The sequence below is a fragment of the Diuraphis noxia genome, unplaced genomic scaffold, assembly GCF_037042655.1.
Source record: "Diuraphis noxia isolate RWA-SAM2 unplaced genomic scaffold, SU_Dnox_SAM2 contig0001, whole genome shotgun sequence".
NCBI classification, from domain to species: Eukaryota; Metazoa; Arthropoda; class Insecta; order Hemiptera; family Aphididae; genus Diuraphis; species Diuraphis noxia.
The window spans coordinates 64,073,725-64,090,609 of record NW_028301711.1 but is presented as its reverse complement, the minus strand read 5'-3'; the positions used below and the strand labels follow the sequence as shown (position 1 = coordinate 64,090,609).

The 16,885-nt window shown below is 30.3% G+C and overlaps 1 long non-coding RNA gene and 1 pseudogene across 1 annotated transcript; both read left to right on the top strand.

Moving 5' to 3' along the window:
• The first annotated feature begins 5,321 nt into the window (after window positions 1-5,321).
• Window positions 5,322-5,668, top strand: LOC149061262 (THAP domain-containing protein 1-like; annotated as a pseudogene).
• A 9,100-nt stretch (window positions 5,669-14,768) lies between these two features.
• Window positions 14,769-16,591, top strand: LOC149061261 (uncharacterized). Its single transcript, XR_016189787.1, has 3 exons — window positions 14,769-15,198; window positions 15,834-16,116; window positions 16,182-16,591. It is a non-coding gene; the product is annotated as an uncharacterized LOC149061261 (long non-coding RNA).
• Window positions 16,592-16,885: the final 294 nt, after the last annotated feature.

Here is a 16,885-nt window from a genome sequence, read left to right as displayed (position 1 = left end):
TTTTCTATATACGCTATATCCCCGATAATGGTATTAATATTAGTTAGGTCAACCTCTCTAGTTATGGTTTGGATTAATTCGTTAGTTATTATTTTATCCTTAGGTATATCTATCACTACTATTGAATCCCTAGGTGCATTTGCTATTTGTCCACTTATTTCTTTTATTCGAGTATTTATAATTATTTTAGAATTAAACTGTTCCCAAAATTTATCGTATGTGGTTGTAGTTTCAATTAAGTTAATTTCTTTTATTCTACTTAATGCATCCGCATTTAAATTAGTTTTACCACTTTTATATTGAATTTCATAATCGAACTCGTCTAACTTTATTCGCCATCGAAGTAGTCTACTGCCCGGGTCCTTGACACTAAATAACCATGTTAATGGCTTATGGTCGGTTATGATTGTAAATTTTCGTCCATAAACGTATGGTCGGAATTGTTTAACACCAAACATAATAGCTACTAGTTCTTTTTCGGTTGTTGAATAATTTATTTCAGCTTTATTGAGTGTACGTGATGCGTAAGCGATAGGTAAGTCGGCCGGTATAACACCTTGGCTGAGAACACATCCTACCGCGTAATTACTAGCGTCGCACGTAATAATAAATGGTTTTTCGAAATCCGGATATTGCAATAGTGGTTCGTTACATAGTATACTTTTTAATTTTTCAAAAGCCTCTTGACACTCCGGTGTCCATATAAATTCTATTCCCTTTCTTAATAGATTTGTTATTGGTTTAGCGATTTTTCCATAGTCAGGTACAAAGTTTCTATAGTAACCTGTTAATCCGAGAAACGATTTTATTTCTTTTACCGTTGTGGGTGTAGGGAATGTTTTAACACTTTTAATTTTTCGTTCGTCGGGTTGTACACCTTTTTCTGTTAATTTATGTCCCAAATAGATTACTTCCTTTCTTAAAAATTCACATTTTATAGGTTGTAATTTTAAATTATGTGTACGTAATCGAGAAAACACCTCTCTAATTCGTTTGTCATGCTCACGTAAATCAGCGGAAAAAATTATAATGTCATCCAAATATACTAAACATTTTAAACCGATTAAATTACAAAGTACATTATTCATTAATCGTTGAAATGTGGGAGGACTGTTTTTTAATCCCATGGGTAACTTAGTATATTGCCAATGCCCTATGTCACTACTAAAGGCTGTTTTAACCCGTGACTCTTTATTTAACGAAATTTGATGAAAACCTTGAGCAAGGTCGAGTATAGAAAAGTATTTAGACCTACCTAGTCGATCTAATACGTCTTGTATTTGTGGTAATGGCATTTTGTCACCTACTGTAATATTATTTAATTTTCGAAAATCCACTACTAAACGAAATTTAGGTTTTCCTGATACGTCTATTTTTTTCGGAACTAAAAGTATAGGACTTTTCCATGGACTACTGCTTGGTTCTATTATACCGTCGCTTTCCATTTGTTTTATTTGTTTTGTTATTTCGTCCCTTTGGCTATGTGGTAACCTATACTGTCTCTGATATATGGGAGGTTCTCCCCCCGGAGTTCTTATCTCATGCTCTATGGACGTTGTATAAGTTAACTTATCCCCTTCTAAATGAAATATGTCCATAAAGTCTATACACACTTGTTCAACACTACGGGCCTCTTCTGAATTTAAATGTTCAGTACGTAATTCATTTTTTAATTTTTGTACCCTTTCTGAATAGTTTGACAAGTTTTCGTTTTTATTAGTGTTTATATACATGACTGACTCCTCTCTATAAATTTCATATTTTATTTGACTTAGCGACACCGGTTGTATTATTTTTTCCTCATCAGATATGTTTATGACGTTTACTAGCACGAGCCCGTTCTTCACTGTATTTATTACGTTGCCCAAGAACACTTGCTCTTGCAGCTCCTCCTGATGAATAGTTATTACTTCATTATCTTTAACCGTGCCGGCGTCAACACCTACCGCCATTATGTATTCTACCCGCGGAGGTATTCTTATGTGATTTCCTAGTGTTAACGTGTGCGTACCACAGCCGTATGGCATATGTATTGTGGTATTTTGCAATTGAAAGAACGGTCTACCTAATATACCTGCTTTAATAAGTGGCATATCATTTTTTACTATATAAAATTTTACTTTCTTAAAAGTTTCGGTTCCTATTTCAATCGGTATCTCGACTATACCTATGGTAGTTTCTAGCGTACTACTTATACCTCTTAAGGAAATTGTTTCACCTGGTATTAACTTTGTGTCCGATGTTAACTCGGATAATCGAATTATATTTACGCTACTACCTGTATCTACTAAAAATTCTATCGGATTATTCATAAAATGTTTGGACCTACTTTTAATATGTTGATTTTCCATTGCTACCGTTATTTGTTTTATATCATATATTTCCCTTAAATCCTCAACCACAGAGGGACTTTCTATTCCTGCGGTCGGGTTTCGTTTCCCGAATTGGAATTTTCTCCTTTATCACGTTTATCTTTATTTTTCTTTTTATAACATTTATCTATAGTGTGCCCCTTTTTTGAGCAATATGTGCATATTAAATATGTATTTGCTGTAGGTTTATTTGTACTAAATTTACCACCCTCATTTTTAGGACTTCCCTTTTTAAACCTACAATCTCTAGCATAATGCCCGTATTTTCCGCATACATGACAATTACCTTTATTGTATTTTTGCGCTTCCCCTTTAGCCTTATTATTAAAATTATTTTTTAATTCGCTTGGGGTTATATTTTTATCTTCAATTATTGCAATTTGTATTGCCTGCTCTAATGTGGAGGGATTTTTACTTTTTACCATTACTTTTATTTTATCATTAATCCCTTCCAAAAATACTAATAACGCCTGTTCCCTTATATTGGTTTTAACGGCGAGAGCATCACTCGTGCTCTTTCCCTGGGTGCTACCTTCTGATACCGCTTGTACCAGATTACGTATTCTAGTGGCATACTCTATTAACGATTCCTTATAACGTTGTTTCGCGCTAAATAATTCTATCTGTAAGTATGCCGCGTTTATAGGTTTATCATACGTGTTTTTTAACAAAGTTTTTAGCATTCCCCAGCTGGTGATTTCCTCATATCTTATCACCTCGTAAGCTTGCCCTTTTATTCTAGTTAAGATAGTTCTCAACATTATGTCCTTATTAGCTACCGGAGTTATTTCCGATACTAACTCGCATGCATTTATAAAAAATATTAATTTTTCATCGATACCCCCACTAAATTCGGGTACCATACGCGTTACATGCTCCACGGTTTTATCGAGCCCTATAGAGCAAGCTGATAGTGTGGTGTCTGTGGACAGTGTTGTCCCAGCGTTACTATTGTCTCCTAACATTTTTTCACTTGTCGGAGTACCCACCACAATCTCAAAAACCTGTGCTTTGGATAATTCTACTTTCGTAGGACTATCGTCTAACGTTATATTTAAACTACTACGTTTTTTCGGACTATCTGACATATGAGTTACGCTTACCAACTATTGTACATTACTGAATTTTTCATTGAATTGATGTCGACACTTCTAGAACTCGCTGGTCCACGGCAGATGTTTTGAATTTATTCTTGAGAAGTTGATCAGATTTCCCTTGAATGATTCGGGTAGAAATCTTCGTCGTGTTGATACGATGTTTGTAAAGATCCCTGGTTTCGGCACCAAATTTTTTCTGTTGCGAACCAGTTATGGAGCTCGGTTGACAAGGGTCGAATCAAATGAATTTAACACAGTAGTCAATTTAAATATTATTATAGATTTATTGACAGATTAGTATTTTTAACAAGTTTATTCTAAACACTCAGAGTAATGTACAACTTAAGACAAATATCTCTAGCATGAATACTGTCAACTAGTCGTCACGCAGAAATAGTGTGTTGAGATCGCCCTACGAGCGTCTTTATATAGGAAAGACAACAGTCAGAATGCATTGTCTTTCTACAAGGTCCCACTTGAGTATTCGCAGTGGGCTTTTCGATATACTTTTAGAAACTAACTTTTCCTTGTGTTCATTACGTGATACATTTGTACATGTACAACACGTACATCCTGTGAATACTTTCTAAACAATATATGTGTGGTCTCAGACCTTGTAGCCATTGCAACACTTGGTCGGGACCGGCGATTCTTGCGTGACCTCGGGGTAGTCCAGCAGTAGCGACGTCCATTGGGATGTTCGCGCAATTGTACATACGGTGGTGTCTGCGATGTCGATGACGGAGACTGCTTGGATGGACGTTTTTTGATTGAGGTCGACGAGTCGGCCACACAGCACACGGAACACAGTGTCGGCGTGGATGAACCACTGTTTGGGGGAATGCTTCCAGAATTCCGGGAGCCAAACATGTGCGACTGCGGCCATCTCGTTCGGGGCGGTCGCGGAAGGTGCGTTTGCGGGTACCGACGGGGTGGTTGTACCGGCGTTGTCATCTTTTGCGCTCATGGCGTCGGTTACGAAGCACGGTTGCTGGATGCGCGTGGATAATTAATCCGACGTGAACCACGTGTTCGGCTGTCGCGTGTTGAGTAGCGAGATCACCAATATGCGGAATGGCGCGTGAGACTCGCGAGGACGAAACACGTGACACGACGTTGAAACGCGGGTGAGAGCCAAAAAACGATGGGGCACAAGGCGTTTGTACTCGGTGGCGGTTTCGACACGTGCGTCGTTTGTTGCGAGGTCACCAATGTCGCGTTAGTGAAGGTAAAACCGTCTCGCACTAACGACCAACTTTTACGGCTGTTATCAGAAGGAACAAGAAAATATAAAATAAATAAACAACAACAGACACGAGATTTGTTTAAAGGCGTTGTGTCGCCGATATATTTATAATAAGATAAACAAACAAACGGATGGTTAAATGTACGGCGTCGCGTGAGTAGGTTCGGCGTAGCGATCGGTGAGCGTGCGCGTAAACCGTAGGAGACTGTGTCGAGAGCGATTGTCGCGAGACGAACCAGAGCGTTTGTCCCATAGAGTAATATAGAGAGGCCGTTGCATATATTCCCCGTGTTCTAGTAGTGAAGCCAAATGTTCGGTCGTTGACCCTTATCGAGAGTCCAACTGCGCTCTCCTTGTCCACTAGATCGCATAGTACAATAATAATGTTATATTCTTAGATCATACGAGTATACAGTAGTATATGATCTAAGGTTATATTAATATCTATCTATATAAATCAAAGAAAAAAATGTGAATTGTGATCTCTTGACTCTTATTGTCGTCCTTTTTGATTTCTCTGGATTCTAGTTAGGACAATTGGTTATATATTAGTTAACATATTTAAAATTATTAATTGTTTTCAAATCCTTAAAAAGTGTGATCATAATGCCGAGTTGTTTTATATGTGGCAGATCAAAAAACCCTAAGAGCAAGTCTCATGATATTTCCTTTCACAAGTAAGACAAGATTTAAATATTAAATACATTTTAAATTTTAAGTATCATTTTTTTGATATTTTTCCAGATTTCCTCTATCTAATCCTGAGTTGATGGGGAAATGGAATGATTTTAGTGGCAAACAATCTTAGTTCAAATAGTTTGACTAAAAATAGTATAATTTGTTCTTGCCATTTTGATTCTTCAAATTTTATTAGCTATAAATCCAGAAGATTACTAAATCATAATGCAGTTCCATGTCTAATTATATCTATAGTTAAAAATGTAACTATTTAATAATTTTTTTATAACTAACTATAAGTTTTTTGATATAGTTAACTATAACTCTCAATTTTAGGCAAAAATAGATTACCCAGAAATGATAAAACCTTGCTTCTCTGCTGATTTAAGTTGCTCTTCATCATCCGTTAAGGTACTTAATTAATAATGATATTGGAAATAAATTAAACATTTTACACATATTTATTATGATATTATTTATATAGTGATATTTCATTAGAAGGTATAGAAAAGCTAAACGACACTCTTGATACTTGTACTTCTGTATCTCTGAAATCTTATTCACCTTCAGCTGAAGTACATACCTAGTTTGAAAAAAAAACGCTTAAAGTTATGTATTTATGTATTTTTTTTTTTTTTTTTAGTTGTTAAGAAGTAATGTTGAGTATGACAAGGTAGAAAAAAAAGTCCTATGTAACTCCTTTAAAATCTGATGAATTTAATATAAACCATCCAGCAGTTAAGGTATCAATTAAAAATTATACTATTTTCTTTATATATAGATTAGTATGATTAGGTAACTAAAAAAAGTATATATTTTTATTCAGAAAAAGTACAAAACAAACTATCAAGCATTAAGTGTTCGTGCTGACTCTGATACACCAAATCGTATTTTCCTAAAAAATGGTATCCAACAATTATCATATGAACTTGCTGCTAAAAATAAAAAATTGAAAGTTCTTCAACAACGAGTCAGACGGCAGGAAAAAATAATTTTATCTATGTCTGCCATCATTGATAAGCTGAAAAACCAAAATTTACTAAATGATGATGCTTCTGAAATTTTGCTAAATAATTTTGGTAAGCATAAACATCTCATAACTAATTGGGCTAAAAAAAATTTGGGACAAAAAGTACCTAAAAAGTATAGTCCAGAGGTTCGTCAATTTGCTCTTTCGCTACATTTCTTTTCGGCTAAGGCTTACGTATACTTATGTAAGAAAACAGTTCAATACTATATTACCACACCCTAGAACTTTAAGTAAGTGGTACTCCCATGTTAATGCTGATCCAGGATTTACAGAAGAAGCATTAAAATCACTATCCTTAAAAGTTAAAAATTCAACAATTCCTATTTATTGTTCACTTATAATGGATGAAATGGCTATTCGGCAAAATATTGAATTTGACAGTTCCGATGGAAAATATTATGGCCGTGTTGATCTGGGTAATGGATTAGATGGCGACAGCTTGGAAATGGCTAAAGAAGCATTTGTATTTTTAGTTGTTGCTATTAATGAACATTGGAAGTTACCTATTGCTTATTTCTTAACGGCTAGCTTAAATAGTTCACAAAAATCAGAACTTATTACTCATGCACTATCTCTACTACATGAAACTGGAGTAAAGATAGTGAGTTTGACATTTGATGGCTGCTCTACCAATGTAACTGCAACTAAGCTTTTAGGATGCAATTTAAATTCAGAAAACTTAGTAACTACATTTATGTATAATAATAAGGACATTAATATGCCCATAGTAATTATATTAGATGCTGCACATAGCACATATGCTCAAGTTAGTTAGGAATGCTTTTGGGGAAAAAAAACAATTTTTAGATTTTAAAAATAAAATAGTTTATTTTGATTACATAGAAAAGCTTTTTATTTTACAAGAAAAAGAAGGTTGTCATTTAGGAAATAAAACAAGAAAACAACATATATTTTTTTTCAAACAAAAAATGAAAGTTAAATTAGCAGCTCAGCTTTTAAGCCAGTCTGTTGCTGATGCACTTAAATTTTGTAAAAATAATCTTAAATTAAAAACATTTTTAAATTCTGATGCTACAATAAGATTTATAGAACTATTTAACACAGCGTTTGATATTTGTAATTCTAGGTCTTCTAATGCGATAGGAAATAAAAAGGCTCTTAGTAAGCACAATTTTAATTATGTTAAAGATTTTACTAACAAATTTATTAATTATGTTAAAGACTTAAAAGTAAAAGACAATGTTAATGATAATACGTTTATTCCTGTTCTACAGTCAAAGAGAAAGACAGGGTTTATAGGCTTTATCATAACTTTGAATTCTATATTAAATTTGTATAACCGGTACATAGATAATTTAAAGTTCATTCGGACATATAGACTAAGTCAGGACCACCTTGAATTCTTTTTTGGAACTATTCGGTCTCATGGGGGGCATAATAATAACCCCACTGCAAAACAATTTCTCGCAGCATACCGAAAAACAGTTATTAGGACTAACGATGTACAGAGTTTCAATACTGGCAATTGCATACCTCTTGAACATATTGATATTCTACATTACAGTAGTTCTGATCCTGTTAAAGTAATTAATTGCAGTACGGAGTATGATAATAACACAGATCTAGATGTAGCTGACGTTGATTCTTTTATTCATGATAACAGTTATATTGTTGGCCAAAACACATATGAATTCAGCGAATTTTCTTAAGAAGTTATTATTTATATTTCTGGTTTTGTTGTACATAAATTAAGCTCTATTATTAAATGTGAAATATGTGTATCATCACTATTTTCCTACAATAAACAGGATTTTCTCAATTCACTTATTACATTAAAAACCCGTGGAGGTAATAAAGGGGGTCTTACTTATCCAAGCGACGATGTAATCTTAATATGCTTGCAAACTGAAACAATTTTAAAATCTTATGATTACCAAAATAAAACAATCAATAAATTATTTATTCAAACAAAAGTTCTTTCTCATTTCATGAATAATAATTCAATATTCAGTTCTTTAAATAACCATAGTATAGACAGCAATAGTTCATTATCTGACCATTTAACACATTTAATTAAATCAATATCATCAACATATATGAGCTTGAAAATAAAATATTCCATTAAATCCCACAATGAAACAACCTCCCTTCGCATGTGGTATAATAAATTAACATTATTTAAAGGACAGTGATAAATTAATAGATAACTTAAGCTTCTTATTGCTTTTTTCTTTTGCTATAATAACTAATTAAATTTATTTAAAACATTATAAACATATACAATTTAATTACCTATTCAATAAAAATAATTATAGTTTTTTTAGAACATAATACAAGAAAATTAAAACAGAAGATATAACTCAATTTGTTAAATACCTATATTCATATACATCATTATAAAACAAATATATTCGCTAAATTATAATAATTTAATACCTAATAATGTAATGTATAATTTATAAGAAGATTCTTCTATCATGAACCAGTAATTTTGAATTTTTATTTATATAAACAAGAATCATGACTTCATATTATATTATTTTGTTAATTATCTACTATCTAGACACGTATAAAAATAACTGTCCAATATTGACAGTTGAGGCACAATATTATAATTTGTTATTATGTATATTACTATTTAGTATTTACTTATACCTATATAAATATTAAAATATGTTTATTTGGTTATATTATTATGTAATGCGTTTATTGTATACTACTTATAAATTTATAATTTGTATGTATAATATTCATTGGAATAAATTGATTTTTAAAATATTTGTTATTTATATTAATTCATGTATTTTAATAGAAACACCAAATTAAATAAATAATTTAAGTACCAAATGGGTTAGTAGATTCTAGTAGAGAAAAGAGATTATTGTTCTTAATTAGGTACAATAAATAATAATAAATGAGTACAATATATTTTTCTTCTAAAAGTGGCTGGCCTGCCCAAAGTTTACTTGCGCTTCATGATAAAATGCAACGGCCTCTCTATATTACTCTATGGTTTGTCCACGACTGTCGAAACGCCAGCGAGCGGTGGTGCGCGGTACGGGTGAAATAATTGCACGGGTGAAAACATGATACAATAAAAATGGGTACGGTATAAATGGTACACGTTTACAATAAATACAATAAGTACAATATAACTACAAACAGTACGGTAGAACCGTGACCGCGGTCAACGCGCGACGGGCGCGCTATGCTGGTGATAGCACCGTATCACCACACACTATCATGTAACTTACAACAACTTACTATGAACCCGTGTTTATGTTTATATGGACGTCGATAGTGCATTCTATTTTTAGAAATGGCTTTCCATTTTACTGTTGTATTATTACAAAATGTTATCGATTTATCATGCATTACTAGAAATTGTTTCGTGAGTTTCGTCGATCGTTGAGCACTTTCTAATCTAACGGATCGTTGTACGCGCAAACTGTTGTTAATATTCATAAAAATTGTTAAAAACATGAATTTCAAAGAAAAATTAAAAACGTTTTTGTTTGTGCCCCGTCAATCAAGTGAAGTAAGTACTTTCCTATAAGTTACTTTTTGATTTATAGCTATTTTATTATTATAGAAAATATTATTATTTGCTAATAGTTACCTATTTGTTGCAAGTGTGAGCAAGTGTTATTTATTACTTAATAGATATTTTTAATTGACATTAGGTACATAAGTTTATAATTATAATGCATTATAATCAGGTGCGGTTCTGGGCTAAAATTTTTGTACAGGCAATAGTACATTTATAATTTGTTTATTTAATTTATTATAATTTTATTTTTGAATACAAATTTAATTTTTCAATAATAAGCAACACCAAACATTTTAGTACAGTCAGCTATCCACCCTGCCACGTTAGAACTGTCATTGATTATAATTTTATGTATTTTATAGTTTATTAATATTCTTTTTGTTTATTATATTTTTGTTTGAATTATTAATTAATTAAATTATTTATTCACTAGATATCTTTTTGTTCAACCATATTATGTGACAGTGGACAGTCTAATATTGGTTTTAACGTAGAAAAGTCTATTGGTCAGATTTGTAACACAGATAGTATAATTGATGACAATATAAACCAAGTAAATATTTTGTTAACAGAAATTGAAAATATTCGTTGTATTGTTTGAATAAGTAATTAATTAAATTATTTATTCACTAGATATCTTCTTGTTCAACCATATTGTGTGACAGTCTATTATTGGCTTTAACGTAGAAAAGTCTAGTTGGTCAGATTTGTAACACAGATAGTATAATTGATGATAATATGAATCAAGTAAATATATTTATTAGCTTGAGTAGTTAGTAAGTTAGTTTGTTTTAATACTTTTTTATTTTATTAGGAATCTACTTGTGAAAATATACTGTGTACTGATGAAAGTATTTTAGACAATAGTTATGATATTGGAGTGTATTTGACAAAAAAAAAAATCAGACTTTTAAAATGGATGATGTTCTCAAAGAAAAGCTTATACGTGCAGATAACAAAAAATAAAAAACGGCATTTTCAAAAATCTTGGTTGGATGAGTTTAAGTGGATAGCTTATTCAAAATATTTGAATGGAGCTTTTTGTAAGAACTGTGTTGTATTTGGTCCAGTAAGTACTATTGATAAAGGATCAAATCTTAAAGTTGGGCAACTTATTATCTTACCGTTTCAAAATTGGAAATTAGCTAAAAATGTTTTCTTAACTCATAGTAATCTGCAATATCATAAGCTTGCAATGATCAAATCTAGTAATTTTTTTTTAATATTTGATGGTAAAAAAGACACCATTGATTTTCAAGTACACAAACAGATGAAAAAAAAAAAACATTGAAAATAAACAAAAATCGTGTGCAATTGTTGAAACAATAATATTTTGTGGTAGACAAGAACTTTCATATAGAGGTCATAAAGATTATGGACGTTTAAATTTAAATGAACCTGAACATAATGATGGAAACTTCAGAGCATTGTTACGTTTTAGAGCACGATGTGGAGATGATATTCTCAAGTCTCATATCTTAAAATCAGGAGGTAAACAAATGTACAATAGCCCCTTAATTCAAAATGAAATGATAGCATTAATTGGATCAACTATTCAAAATTATATAATTGATAGTGTTAAAAAATATATTTTTTTTACTGTTCTTGCTGACGAAACCTCCGATGTACAAGGTATTGAACAGTTTTCTCTATGTCTCCAGTATGTGGATGATGAACAAAATGAAATTATGGAAGACTTTATAAAATTTGTACCTGTAACTGATGTATCTGGAAAGGGTTTAGCTGATACAATAAAAAAAGAGCTCCTGTCTTTTGGACTTAATTTGAAGAACCTAAGAGGACAAGGTTATGATGGATCTGCGGCTATGAGTGGTGCATTTAATGGAGTCCAGGCATTAATATCAAAAGAGTATCCATCAGCTATTTATACACATTGTTTGTCACATTCTCTTAATCTTGTGTTAAATGATTCATCAAAGCTTCAAACTGTAAGAAATACCATCGGAACAATACGAGAAGTTAGTACATTTTTAAGAGCCTTAGTTAGAAGAACAAATATTTTAAAATCTAAATTAATACAATTTAACTTTAAATCATCGAGATTGATGAATTATTGTGATACACGATGGGTTGAGAGACATGAAGCTATCGCATTGTTCAAAGATAATATTTTGCCTATTATAGCAACATTAGAACAAATAATGTCTGACAATAAAGATGATGGTTCAATGGGTCGCTCTTTCCACAAAAAAATCTGTGATTTTGAGTTTATTATTACTCTATTTACTGTTAACAAATTGTTAGCTTTAACATATCAAGTATCTGTTAATTTTCAAAAGTCTAATACTGATTTATGTACAGCTGTTGAAAGTGTAGAAAATGTTCAATCAGTCATCAGTGAGATGAGATCAAATGCCGAGAGTGAATTTAATGAAGTATTTAAATCTGCTCTTAATGTAGCTAATAACCTCAATGTTACAAAATTGATACCAAGAATTGTTGGTACACAAAAACATAAACAAAATCATTCTACTGATTCTCCAGAAGTGTATTTTAGAATTAGTTTGTTTATTCCATATCTTGATGAGATATCTATGTCATTATTTAATAGATTTACCAAACATAAAGAAGTTCTTTTAAGTCTTCAACATATTGTACCATTTTATACGATTAATTCAAGTTATACTAATGTATTACATGCCATTAACTTTTATCAAACTGATTTTGAAGATAACTTTTATCAAACTGATTTTGAAGATAACTTTAATTCATCAATTATTGAAGGTGAATGGAGACTATGGAAAATTAAATAGAAATTATTTTCTTTAGATTCATCGAACAGCATTCCAAAAAATGCTATCGAAAATCGAAGCATTAAAAAAAAGTAACAGAAATGAATTTCCCACAATGCATGTTCTGTTAAAAATATTATGCACTATACCTGTTACAACTGCATCGGTTGAAAGGAGTTTTTCAACACTAGGTCGACTTAAAATGTTTTTGAGGAATCAACAAGGAAACGTTAGATTGTAAGGCCTTGCATTGATGACAATTCATCGTAACATTCCAATCAATGTAGAAGAAATAGTAAATATGTTTATAAAAAAAAATAGAAAAATGAATTTTATTGAATAAATCTGTAAGACTGTGAATATTAATAAATATGTATTTATAAATTAAAATATCTCTATTTGTATCATTTATGTAATAATTAAAACCACTTGGCCACCTAAAAAATGTCCCAGTTGTAGCTATGTATTATATCATGCTGGTGATAAATTGGCCCATAGTGAAAATAATTCCTATATACGCCACTGTATACATAAATAAAAATATATAAAAGATTTAAAAAACATATGCATTACAATTATTATGAATTATTATTTAACCAAATTAAACAATTATAATATTGCTAAAATATAGGTAATTGTATTTTGTAATTTTCAGGTAATTTTTTAGAAACATGTAAATTAATTTCTAAACACAACACAGACTTTTTCAAAAGATATGAATCACCTATTAATTATACAAGTTGGGCAATTCAAAATGAAATTGTTCAACTTTGTGCAGATGATGTAATTTCAACCATAAGCACTGATATATAAAGAAATGTGGTTTTTTCTCTTTAATGTGTGATGAAGCCAGGTAATAGACCATACCTAAGTTAACTAACTACCTAATGATATTAGTTCATATTTTTTATAATTTAATAAAATAAATCTTTTTAGAAGTTTTAAAAAAGAACAAATGGCATTATGCGTTTGATACACCAATCATTTTCAAGTCTTTGAACGTTTTTTGGGCTTCATCAATGTTTCTGAAAATCAAAATGCACAATCGTTGACATCAGCAATTGTTTGTTATCTCAAAAAATATAACTTACATAATGTTCCCTTAATTGCTCAATCATACGATGGAGCAAGTGTAATGTCCGGAGTACATGGTGGTGTTCAAAAAAAATTCAAGAAAAGTATCCATTTGCTATCTACACTCGTTGTATGGCACACAGGACAAATTTAGTTGTAATAGATATGTGCAAATCAGTTAATGTAAATATGAAATGTAAATACATTTCTGTTATGTTTACAATTTTACAGTGTTTATAATTAATTTTTAATCTGTTTCTAGGAAGCTAAAAGTCTATTCAATACTTTAGATGCAGTATATGTACATTTTGCTATGCCTACTACCAACCATAAATTTTTAGAAATTAAAAAGAAACTTAAAATTAAGAACAAAAGTATAACTCGAATTAGTGATACACGGAGGTCTTGTCGTTTTCATAATTGTAAAATAGTTAAGGAAAATTATCCTGCTTTAATTGAAGTTCTTACTGAAGAAATTGAAGATAATAATGACAGAGATGTGGCCCAAGCTAAAGGTTAAATTAAGTTATTTTAAATTGAAAATAATAAATAATTTCAATCATATTCATAGGTTATCATATTACTTCCCAATAGTAAAAATTTCAATGTTATGATTAGTAATATATTATATTTATTCTAATTTCTAGGTCTTGGATCGAAAAGAAAAAGAGTTGAAAGTACTCGTTTATCAAATTTTTATGTAACTTCTAACTAACCTTCAACTAGTACTGAACAAGAAAACACTCAAGTAACAAGTGAAGCATTTTGGCGAATCAAATATTTTGTTGTGCTTGATTATGTAATCGAAAATCTCATTCGTCGTTTTTCTATTCAAAGTTTAAAACTTGCTCATTCTGTTGACAATTTTTTTTTGCTTGATTTTAAAGAAAGCAAGTTATTCATTAATCATTATAAGTAAGAATACATCATCTTTCAATTACAATGAATATAGGTATTGATTATGTGCTTTGATTTATGTTTTTTTACTACTATATTATAGGATCTGTTTCAAATTGATAGTGAAACATTGATGGCAGAAATGACTGTTGCAAAAAATGCTTTTCAAGTCACTTATCAAAATCAGGTATTAGGTGATCTGGAGAAAATGGCAACTATCATAAATGAGGTTACTTTTCTAAATGTATACAAGCTTCTTGGTGTCGCATATACTTTGCCAATAAGTAGTGCAACTTGTAAAAGATCATTTTCTGCGATGAGGAGAGTAAAAACATGGCTACGCTCAACTATGATACAAGAACGTTTTACAAATTTATCCATAATTCATATTGAGAGAGACATATCAAACAATATTGATACAGAAAAATTTTTAAACAATTTTGCAAATGCTGATGATAGTAAAATACCATTAATTTATTAAAATGTTACCTATTGACTATAAAGTTGACATGTTTTTTTTTTCTTACTCTTATATTACAGGTAATACTACAAATTAGTTATATATTATAATATTAATACATTTTTATAAGATTAGTAAGATACTATTAGTTGGTGTATAAAATGTTGAGTGGAGTATACCATTTTTATGATTGACTTACATTACTCATGATAGTGTCATATACATAAAAAGCAAATTGTTGTATATCCAAATGTTTTTCTCTTGGTTCAGGACCTAAAATGTGTTGTGATTGTATGTAGAGAGGCGGTGGGATGCCCCGTATGGGCCTTATGGTATGTTTTATATTCATAGTTTTGTTAAAACTGTAGGCCCCCCACCCCCCAGAATCTTAATCCTAGTTGCGCCTATGAGTATAATAGTAGTTTATTTATAACTTAACTTATTCTTACCTAAATATTATAAGTATAGTATATCTAGGTACTGTAAAAATATGTTTTTATAATAATAATATTTATATCATTAGAACTATGAAAAATTGTATGTAATATTCATATGATAAATATGAAAATATAATATAATTTTGGTGATATAGGTTACATTATTTGGACTGGTATTAAACACTTTATTAATAATTATAATATTATCTCTGTGATGTATATTCTAGTATTTTTGAATAATCAATGTGTTAAAATTAAATTTGTTTATTTGATTTTAGTATATATATGGAGAAGTTTGGTTGAAGCGTGCAAATGGCCTTAATGGCTTGTATAGCATAAAAAAAAAAATTGATTTTAGTTATTTCAATCACGTGGTCAAAAGTTTGTTTTACCAATGAAAATACCATTGAATGTGTACTAATTTTTTGTTGAAAAATTCACGATATGTGAGGCCAAATAAAGATTGCAAAATAAAACCTCAATTAACAGTAGAGCGCCGTTTAGCACCTAATACAATCGAGTTTGATTATAATGATGCACGGACATTAGCAAGGGATATAAGTAAGCATCTTTATGAATTCAATACAATTTGTATTATGTACTATTTATTTGAAAATATATTTTAGCTAATTTAAATGAAGCATATAAAAAACAAAAACAGACAGAAGAAACTTCTGAGCTGTTAAATGTAGAAAGTACCAGTAAAAAAAACATATTAGAAGATTGAAATGTGATAAACAAATTACTAGTACAAAGCTTGTAAAAAGAAGAGGAGTAAATCGCAAATCTGCACTTAAAATAGATAAGAACCAATCAACCCTCAACTCTCCACCTAAATATAATGTATATAAAAAAAAGTAATATCCTCGGTAATATCCATTCATTTGAAATTAGTTTATTAATTATTTAAAATGCATCCAATTATTAAAATTTGTCGTAGGAGATAATAATATGTACAATGATAATGACTATTAAAGTACAAAAAACAACTTTTCAAAATCAGACAAAAAAGAAACTACACAAATTAATAAAAATAACCAAGGTAAATAATATGTTGAAATGTAGAATGTATATGCTGATTTAATATAATTATGATATATGTATAATGTAGGTACTATAATATTATATTGGTATATTATTATTTTTTAAGTTGTAACGTGTGTTAAACATTGATAAATTATATCTTAACGGTTCTTTGTATTTCAGAAACTAATGTAAATAATATCAAATTTCATGGTAAAAAGCTTGATAAAGGTAAATTATCTTAACTGTTAAATATTAATTTTATAAGCTTTATAATGTTAAAAATATATTAACAATATAATATTAT